The sequence below is a fragment of the Amblyomma mixtum genome, chromosome 6, assembly GCF_055824585.1.
Source record: "Amblyomma mixtum isolate Tamu chromosome 6, ASM5582458v1, whole genome shotgun sequence".
NCBI lineage: Eukaryota > Metazoa > Arthropoda > Arachnida > Ixodida > Ixodidae > Amblyomma > Amblyomma mixtum.
Window position 1 is genome coordinate 148082852 of NC_143017.1, and position 8552 is coordinate 148091403.

The window sequence follows — 8552 nt, forward strand, 5'->3', positions numbered from 1 at the left end:
GCCGCAGCTGATTGAGGCTATTAAGGAATGTGGTGCTAAGGAGGATGGTGACAAAATTTGGGAGACCTGGGAAGTCATTCAGGAGGGAATCAGGAACGCTAAGGAGGAGGCCGTCAGAGTTGAAGAAGAACGCAAGGAGGAGGCCGTCAGAGTTGAAAAAGAACGCCTTTACCGCAAGGAAGCCGCTAAAAAGGAGGCCGACAGGGTTGAAAAAGAGCGCAAAGAGAAGGTCGAGAGGGTTGAAAAAGAATGGCAGGAGCAATGCCGTAAGAGACTCGCTGAGCTCGAGGAACTACGTAAACGAGAGCAGCAGGAGCTCATACGTACGACTCAATTTCTCAGACGGCGAAGGGCCCGAGATCGGTTGAGGACTTTTCAGAGAGGCGAGAGCTTCAGAACTTTCCTCGCGAATTTTGAACAGATATGTACGGAGGAGGAGCTAGATCAGGGCGAATGGTCAATGATGTTGCTGGCCATCCTTCCTTGTGATGTCGCTGCCGTATTAGCGCGACTGTCCGATGAGGATGCCCGCAACTACGACAAAGCAAAAAGTGCCCTCTTCCGATACTTCGGAATTCGTGTACAGACCGAGTCTAAAAGCCGAAGTGATAGCAGCGGGCAGCGCTCCCATCAGTGCGTCAGTGACCAGCCAAAGAGCCTCGCTTGGTCGGCTACGCACAACGTAGTTGCTCAGGAGAACAGTGACAGTCGGGAAGTTGACGCGATCATCTGCGGCACAGAGCGTCGTTGTCCGTCACCTGACAGCAACTGTGGCGCTCCAAGCAAGAGCGCAGCGTTAGCTGAAAAGCGGGATGCCGCAGAAATTGCCCTTTCAACCCAGAAAGACTTAGGCGCAGCGCAAAAATGTCGTCCTCCAGAAAGCAGTCGCGCGCTGAACGCGACAGATGAAAGTTCTATTGTAAGCGAGGAATGCGCCTCAGCGCTGCCTCGAAACAATGATCAGTTCAACGATCAGGGAACGACAGCCGCTCGCGACCAAACACCCGAAATTGAGTTATGCTCCACTGAAACCAGCGTGTCTTTGCCCATTGCCCGCGTCTCGATCGAGAGCCCGCTCGGGGTGCGTCTGACCGAGGCAGCCGTCTCCCAAAACCTGCCTAAGCAGCATCCCTCGATTTGCTCAAATCGCTTGGATACGCTGCCCAAAGAAAAAGGCCTTTGTTTTGGAGATAACGCTGCGCAGGTCCTTACCATTTCGAAGGCTCGTGAGGTCGCGGCGCCAGCAGAGCACGTGGTTGAAGAGGGCAAACCTCAACCTGTAAGCCCGAAGCCTATAAATTCTCACAGTGGTGAGCCAGAGCCGGCTCTAGTAAAGACTGGCGATGAAACGGACGCCGGCGACTTAAACTGTGACGGCTCCGCGTTACCTAAGGGCGAGCCAGCCCAGGACTTACTCACTTCTAGCACAGGGCTAAAGAGCACCGAAAGTAGCGCAAGCTATAGTGAGTCTTCCGAATCAGGCGCAAGTGATGACCTGGAGCTAGGTGAGGAATTGAATTCCAATCTTGTGTTACCCCACTCGGATGGCTTTCTCGAACTCCTTCGTGTAGACAGGGAAACGTTCACCGCTGAGCAAGAGAAAGACCAATCTCTACGCAACTTGAGTCACCAAAGTGACATAGGTGTGTCACGGAAGAACATACCTTTCCAGCTCCGTTCTGGCCTGCTGTACCGCCAGTATAAGGATAGGAAAGGTATCCAATACGACCAACTTACTGCCCGCGTCGCGATCGAGAGCCCCCTCGAGCTGCGTCTGACCAAGGCAGCCGTCTCCCAAAACCTGCCTTTGCAGTATCCCTCGATTTTCTCAAATCGCTTGGATATGCTGCCCAAAGAAAAAGGCCTTTGTTTTGGAGATGATGCTGCGCAGGTCCTTACCATTTCGAAGGCTCCAGACTTCGCAGCGCCAGCAGAGCACGCGGGTGACGAGGGCAAACATGACCCAGTAAGCCTGATAAATTCTCACGGTGGTGAGCTAGAACAGGCAATTTTACAAACTGATCATGAGGCGAACGCCAGCGACTTTACCTGTAACGGTTCCGCGATGGCTAGTGACGCGCCCCGCAAACCAACAGCGAGGGTTTCCACAGAGCGGCGGCGTATAGAGGTGGCCAAACGGGGAATGTTAATGAAGGGGAAAGTGCGCCTCATGTTGACTGCTGCACAGAAAATCGGACAACCGGTTACCCGCCCCAATTTGGCACCTCAGCGCTCAAGAGATCGCACGCACCGCATTAAGGGAACACAGGCTAAGGGGACGCAACGCGCGAACCCAATCCGGGAGAGGCGGATTCGCTGGCACGGCATTCGCACTCGTTCGTTCCCTTCTCGCATTCTGCTTTCTGAGCATCAGCCAAACTTCAGAACCACGAGACTTGGACGAGGAACAGTTAAGGGTCCTAAGCTGAAATTCCTAGCCTTGTGTCCTGTTGCACCTGCTAGAGCAGCTATCGGACCGCGGCCGCGAAGGGGGCGGCTGAAAAATAGGAACCAGTAAATTCCTTGAGTCGCAATGCTGTTTGTAGACGGATTCGAGGAATAATCCCGTCTTGTGTTGAATGCTTGTTTCTTTTGTTCATTTAACTCTCCTGTACAGAAATGCAAGCTGAAATTCCTAGCATTATGTAATGTCTTATCTGCTAAAGCAGCTGTCGGACCACGGCCGCGCAAGGGGCGGATATGACGCATAATCTCATATTGAGTTTAATGCTTGTTTTTTGTCTTTTGTTCATTACACTCTCCTATGCGAAATGAGAGCGAAATTTCGGAGCTGGGCATTGCGGGACTCAGTTCACATGCGTTGCCGAAAGGTGCGAGTAATGGCAACGCTGATGGCCTCAGCCGAAGCTTTCCCGTGTAATGCCCTTTCCTGACTCCACGGACGTTAATCCGCTATGCAAATTTGTATTTTGTTTTTTTTTTTGCTTTAGCGGGAATCATTTTTGTCTGTTTTGTATGTGTGTTCAGCAGCTCCACCTTCCCTTTGTGCTCTCACGGGCGGTGGCTTTCTGTGACATAAACCGTGCTACGGCACCCCCCCAAAATTTTAGAAAATTTTCCTCCCTTTTGGCTAAACAAGCTCTGTGTATTCTGGTTTGGTCAAACATGTCAACTTTCGGAGGAGGACGTAAATTTCACGCTACAGCTCATTTTCTCTAAAGAGATTTTGTTGACCGAAAACAGCTTGGCAGTTCTTGAAGTCAGTTTGGCGCTTTCTGCTTGTTGGGCTTTGGACTTTGCTGGTTGAGCTCGTTACAGCTGTCAACGAAGCAAGAAGAACCTTTGGGCCCAGCTGTGACCAAAGGCCGAACGGACACAACTCCAGGTCTCTGCGCGCAGCAGCGTTGGCTGCAACCACTACGAGACTTCTTCGGGCGGCGGACGTGCTGTTGTGTTTCTACCCCCCCCCCCCCCCCCTTAACTCTCTTTGTGTGTTCCCGTCACACCTGTGTCCACTCGGACCACGTGGGCCCGATCATGCAGCTACCGTGAACATTCATCGAGGTCGACAACCTCGCGACGACCATGGGAAGTTGGATTCTTGGAATGCCCCTCCGAGCCTCAGCGGATTAGTGTGGCAGGAATGCCAGGGGCCATTGTCAGCCAAAACCCCAGCGAAATTCCTTGAACGGAGTGCAGCGGCGACGAAGGCAGGCGAGGCCCAGGAGCTATTGTCCGAGCAACCACCGTGAAGGCGGAGGCGACCTGGCGGCGCCGTCACGCTGGCGGATAATTGAAGAATTCTGTGTCCCCGACTCGCGTTCTGGGAAATCGGCGGGGAGGCAAGTTCATTCCCCTGCTGAAAGACTTTAGGAGATTCCTTTCCCGCGGGGCTGGATGAGTCAGCAATCTCCCCCTCTCTTCGACCCAGCTGCGACAGAGTGGACAAGCTCGCACCTGCCCAGCCGTGGGCGGTAACAAGGAGGTCCCCTTCGGTCCATCCGATTGGACAGTGCTCGTCGACCATTTTTCCCCAGCCAGGGATCTGGGGAAACCGGACGATATTTAACTCGGCCGTGAGTGTGGCCGAGGGAAGCCTGCTAGCTCCAGTCGACTACGGTTGACGAAGACGTTGCCCTTCCACTGAGAGCCATTCTCAGTCCCGCTCTATGTAAATAATGTAAATATGTGAATACAGTTTTTTCCTTCACTTCCCCTTCTCCCCGTCTCCGGCCCACGTTTCCTTCCTCCTTCGGCACTGCGGCGGTGCTCCTGGACCCGATGCCTGGTGGGACACGCTTATAGCATCGGCAAAATATATCAGCAGCAATCTGTGGGGTGCCAGGGATCCTCCCCCATTTTCTGACTTTGGTCTCCTTGCTACTGTACATGATGTAAAATAAACCTTCAAGCTTGCTATTCCTCCCGAAGGCTTCTCTCCGTAGTCTGCTTGCTTTGCCCTAATGCGGTGAAGACCCTGGTCCCGATCCCCGAGCACATCAGTACCCAGATAACTTGCAGACCACGATCTGGTATGATACATCCTCCGGCTCAACTGTTCAGCACCAAACTCGACATCGTTGGCTTGTCTGCCGGAATCGCTGGTAGTAACCCAGACGCTCCGGTGGCCGCATTTGTTGTGTCGTCCTTCGCGGTGGTTGGACCGATGGCCGCTGAGTTATTTAAGCCGGATTGCCCGTTGCCAATGCCTCTTTATGCTGCAACGAGAGCGTCGGTGTTGTCGGTGTAGGCGCAGTGACTGTTGTCTCCAGCCCTTGTGACGAACTGATATTACACCGTTCCCTCGTTGCCAAAAGGTGCCGCCGGTTGCGCCGAAGAACAGCACCGTTTTCTGTGCGCACATAAAAGGCTCGTGGCCGGACCGGTTCAATCACGTTTTCTTTCCGTGCCCAGGACTTTCCATTCAAACGCACCAAGTCGTTGCTGAGGCGAGGTACAGCGCACTCCTTGCGACTTATCCGGCTGTGTGTCTTCACCTGTATCACCGGCATGGGATTGAAGTCCGGCACTGGTGTGCGCAGCCGCCTCCCTTGCAGCAGCTCGCCTGGAGACCGGCCATCTTCGGTGGGACTGGCCCTGTAATTCAACATGTCCACCCAGAAACACTCATTTGCCGCTTTCGATTTCATCAGAATCCGTTTCACGATTTGCACACCCTTTTCTGCAAGCCCGTTAGGTTGGGAATATTCCTGGCTAAATTTAACATGCTTGCAATCATAAAGCCGTTCAAAAAGAAAAAACTCGTCAATGCTGAACTGTGGGAAAAATTAACATGCAGAAAACGAAAGTAATGCGCAACAGTCTAGCAAGAGAGCAGCAGTTCGCAATGGGTGGCGTGGTGCTAGAAGTAGTAAGGGATTATGCCTATGTAGGGCAGGTAGTGACAGCTGCTCTGGATCATGAGAGGGAAATAATTAGAAAAATAAGAATGGGGCGGAGAGCATATGGCAGGTTCTCTCAGATCATGGATGGCAGTTTATCCATATGCCCCAAGAGAAAAGTTTACAACCGCTGTATCTTACCGGTATTCACCTATGGGGCAGAAACGGGGACGCTAACAAAGAGGGTTCAGCTTAAGCTAAGGACAACGCAGCGAGCTAATAAAGGAAAATGATTGGTGTAACGTTAAGAGATCGGAAGCGGGCGGAGTGGGTGAGGGAACAAACGCGGGTTAATGACATCCTATATGAAATCAAGAGGAAGAAGTGGGCTTGGGCAAGGCATGTAATGCGAAGGGAAGATAACCGCTGGTAGCTAATATATCTGTGGCATTCGGTTTGCAGCCTTCGGGCGGCGGCCGTGTATCTGTATTTTTCAGCCAGCGTCCGTTCCGGCGGACGCGGTTGTTGCGACGCGCGTCTTTGCTCTGTCCTCTTATCTTTCAACTCTCTTCTATCTGCACGTGGCAGCGGTGGTGGCTCGGCTTGAGCCAGTTGGCAGGCCCGTGCACTTTCCTTTTCATCCTTCTCTCAGTCGCAACCAACCAACCAACCCTAAGGGTAACTGAGTGGATACCAAGAGAAGGCAAGCATAGCAGGGGACGGCAGAAAGTTAGGTGGGCGGATAAGATCAAGAAGGTGCCGGGGATACGGTGGCCGCAACTGGCGAAGGGCAGGGTTAATTGGAGAGGCCTTTGCCCTGCAGTGGGCGTAGTCAGGCTGATGATGAATCTATCGATCACCGAACTGGCTGTCATGTCGGGCAGCAACTTAACACTTCTAACTTTGAAATCACGGTAGCGCAGTCTTCCTCGCTTTCTTCTCGTGTGAACACGAAGTTGTTGAAAACGTCCAAGCCTTCCTCACCCGCAACGCTGAGCAGCAGGACCGTCTTTGACACTTCTGATCTTGGTTTGTCATCGCATGCCATGGCTCGAAGAAAAAATTCGTACTTCCGACGAAATAGCTTCCAATTCCGTCCTCCGTCCGTTGTCAAACGCAGGGGTTCCGACTGCCTTACTTGCTCCATTGCATCCCACTTCTGGCGCCATGTATCGTCCTTGAGTGGGACGACAAAAGTGAACAGCCAGGTTGTCAAGAAACAGTGAACGCCCTGATCTATTGATCGGAGTTATTTATACCCGAAGGTGGAAAGGGGTCAGTGCACGCCGATGGCATGGGAAAAGCACGTGGCAATGCATAGCACCCAGATGATTTGCAGGCCACGATTTACGATCTGATATGATACAAGGAGTGCTCCAGCTGGTGCTGTGACGGTAAGCTAAATTAAGTCCATAGCGGGTAATCTCAATGTAACGGCTTTTCGTGTAATGTGATCTTTCTGACGGTGTCAGTCCGACTATATCAAGTCGACGAGGGCTGTGTCACCGCCGGAAGCGGTCTTGCTGGAGCCAGGGTGAAAAAAAAAATGCCCGTGGACCTATTTACCTAGTACATTTACCTATTATTATTAACCAATTTACATGGTTAGCAATGCGATAGCATTAAAAGCTGGTGGCGTGTTTACTGAAAGTGACGTAACTTCTGGCTGGGGACGTCACTTCTGTCCAGTGGAAATGTTCCCGTCTTGTGAAGTCAGTTTCCTCCAGCCAATAGGAATGCTGCTGTAGAAGCAGCACTGGTCTCGCGCAGCACCGGTGGCAGCGGCCGTCCATGAAGACAACACCTAGCAGCATCCTGCCTGGGCTCCCTCCTCGCGCTGGACCCTCGCGTATGTTCCTGCTGGCTCAAGGCAGCGCATTGAACCGCGACACTACTGCCACTAAATCAGTCCATGTTTTCCTCATCACGGCCTCATACTTGTTGACGCGACTCTCCCCTATGGTGACGTCAGTTCCTTCCAGCCAATTGGAATGCTGCCGTCTGGTGAAGTCGGTTCCCTCCAGCCAATGGGAATGCTCCCGTCTGGTGACGCCACTTCCCTCCAGCCAATGGAAACGCTCTGGTCTTGTGAAGTCACTTCTCTGCAGCCAGTTAGAATCTTCATCATCATCAACCTTAATACGCCTACTGCAGGGCAAAGGCCTCTCCAATGTCAGTGGAAATGATCCCGTCTTGTCACGTCGTTTCCCTGTAGCCAATGGAAATGCTCCCTTCTGACGACTTCACTTACCTCCAGCCAATGGGCATGATCCCGTCTTGTGACGTCACCTCCTTCCAGCCAATATCAATGTTCCGGTCAGGTGATTTCACTTCGATCTCAAAATAGGAGAATTTTTTTACCAGCGAAGCATTTTAAAACTCGCGGGCGATCATACGATGTGACGCTGAAAATGGGCGTTCGCAGTATTGTTTGTACATTTCATTTTTACATTGCCGCCTTCACATTGCGTCTTTGAACTTGACTTCGCCTCCGTTTTCGTTCCGCTTCTGCGTGAGCTTCTGGTGGGTGAAGGTTTTTCTGACCGCTCACCCACCGGCGGATGTTGGTGAGCTCCATTTACTTTTAACGCTAACGCTCCCGTTTTGTAGAAAATCCGGCTTCGTCGTTGGTGTCCTCGTCGGCACCACTTTTTCGCCCAGGCCCACGCCGTTGGGTGAGTGGGTGGCGCTTCTGGAAGGTGGCGATTTCTCACCCCGAGGCTTCAGCCCACCACCGTTTCGCAGGGAATGTCGCAAAGCAGTGGCGTCCCTTCCGGCCGAAGAGTTCTTCATAAACGTCTTCATGGACAACATACATACAGTATTTCTCAAAAATATGCAGCCCATCACCGCGAAGCGGCTGCTTGACCCGATGGTGGCGCCCGTCTCCCACGCGCACTTGGCACCTGGGTATGGAGCGTGAGGGTGAAAGACTTCCGCGCTCTTGGGCGGGCGAGGAAGTCTGAGTCGCGCTGGCTGGACGACAGTAAGTGCGGCGTTCGCGTTATTACTTCGTTCGCAGCGCCTGTGCGGGGGCGCTTGCATTGGTGCACAGTGGAGACTGACCTTCGGGCCGCGCTTCCAAGCGGGCGCGCGCGGTGCGAGTGGCGAATCTGTTCCGGGCGCTCAAAGATAAGCCGTGGCTTCGACCTCGTGCTAGTGCCGACTATGCCTGAAGAAACTAGAAGATTGAGAATATTCCACGCGTGCTTCGCCAGCGAAAAAAACGAACCAGGGTTCAAGCCCACT

At 52.8% G+C, this 8552-nt stretch overlaps 1 pseudogene; it reads right to left on the minus strand.

Annotated features, from left to right (window-relative positions):
• Window positions 1-4519: 4519 nt before the first annotated feature.
• On the minus strand, window positions 4520-6487 carry LOC149340728 (uncharacterized; annotated as a pseudogene).
• Window positions 6488-8552: the final 2065 nt, after the last annotated feature.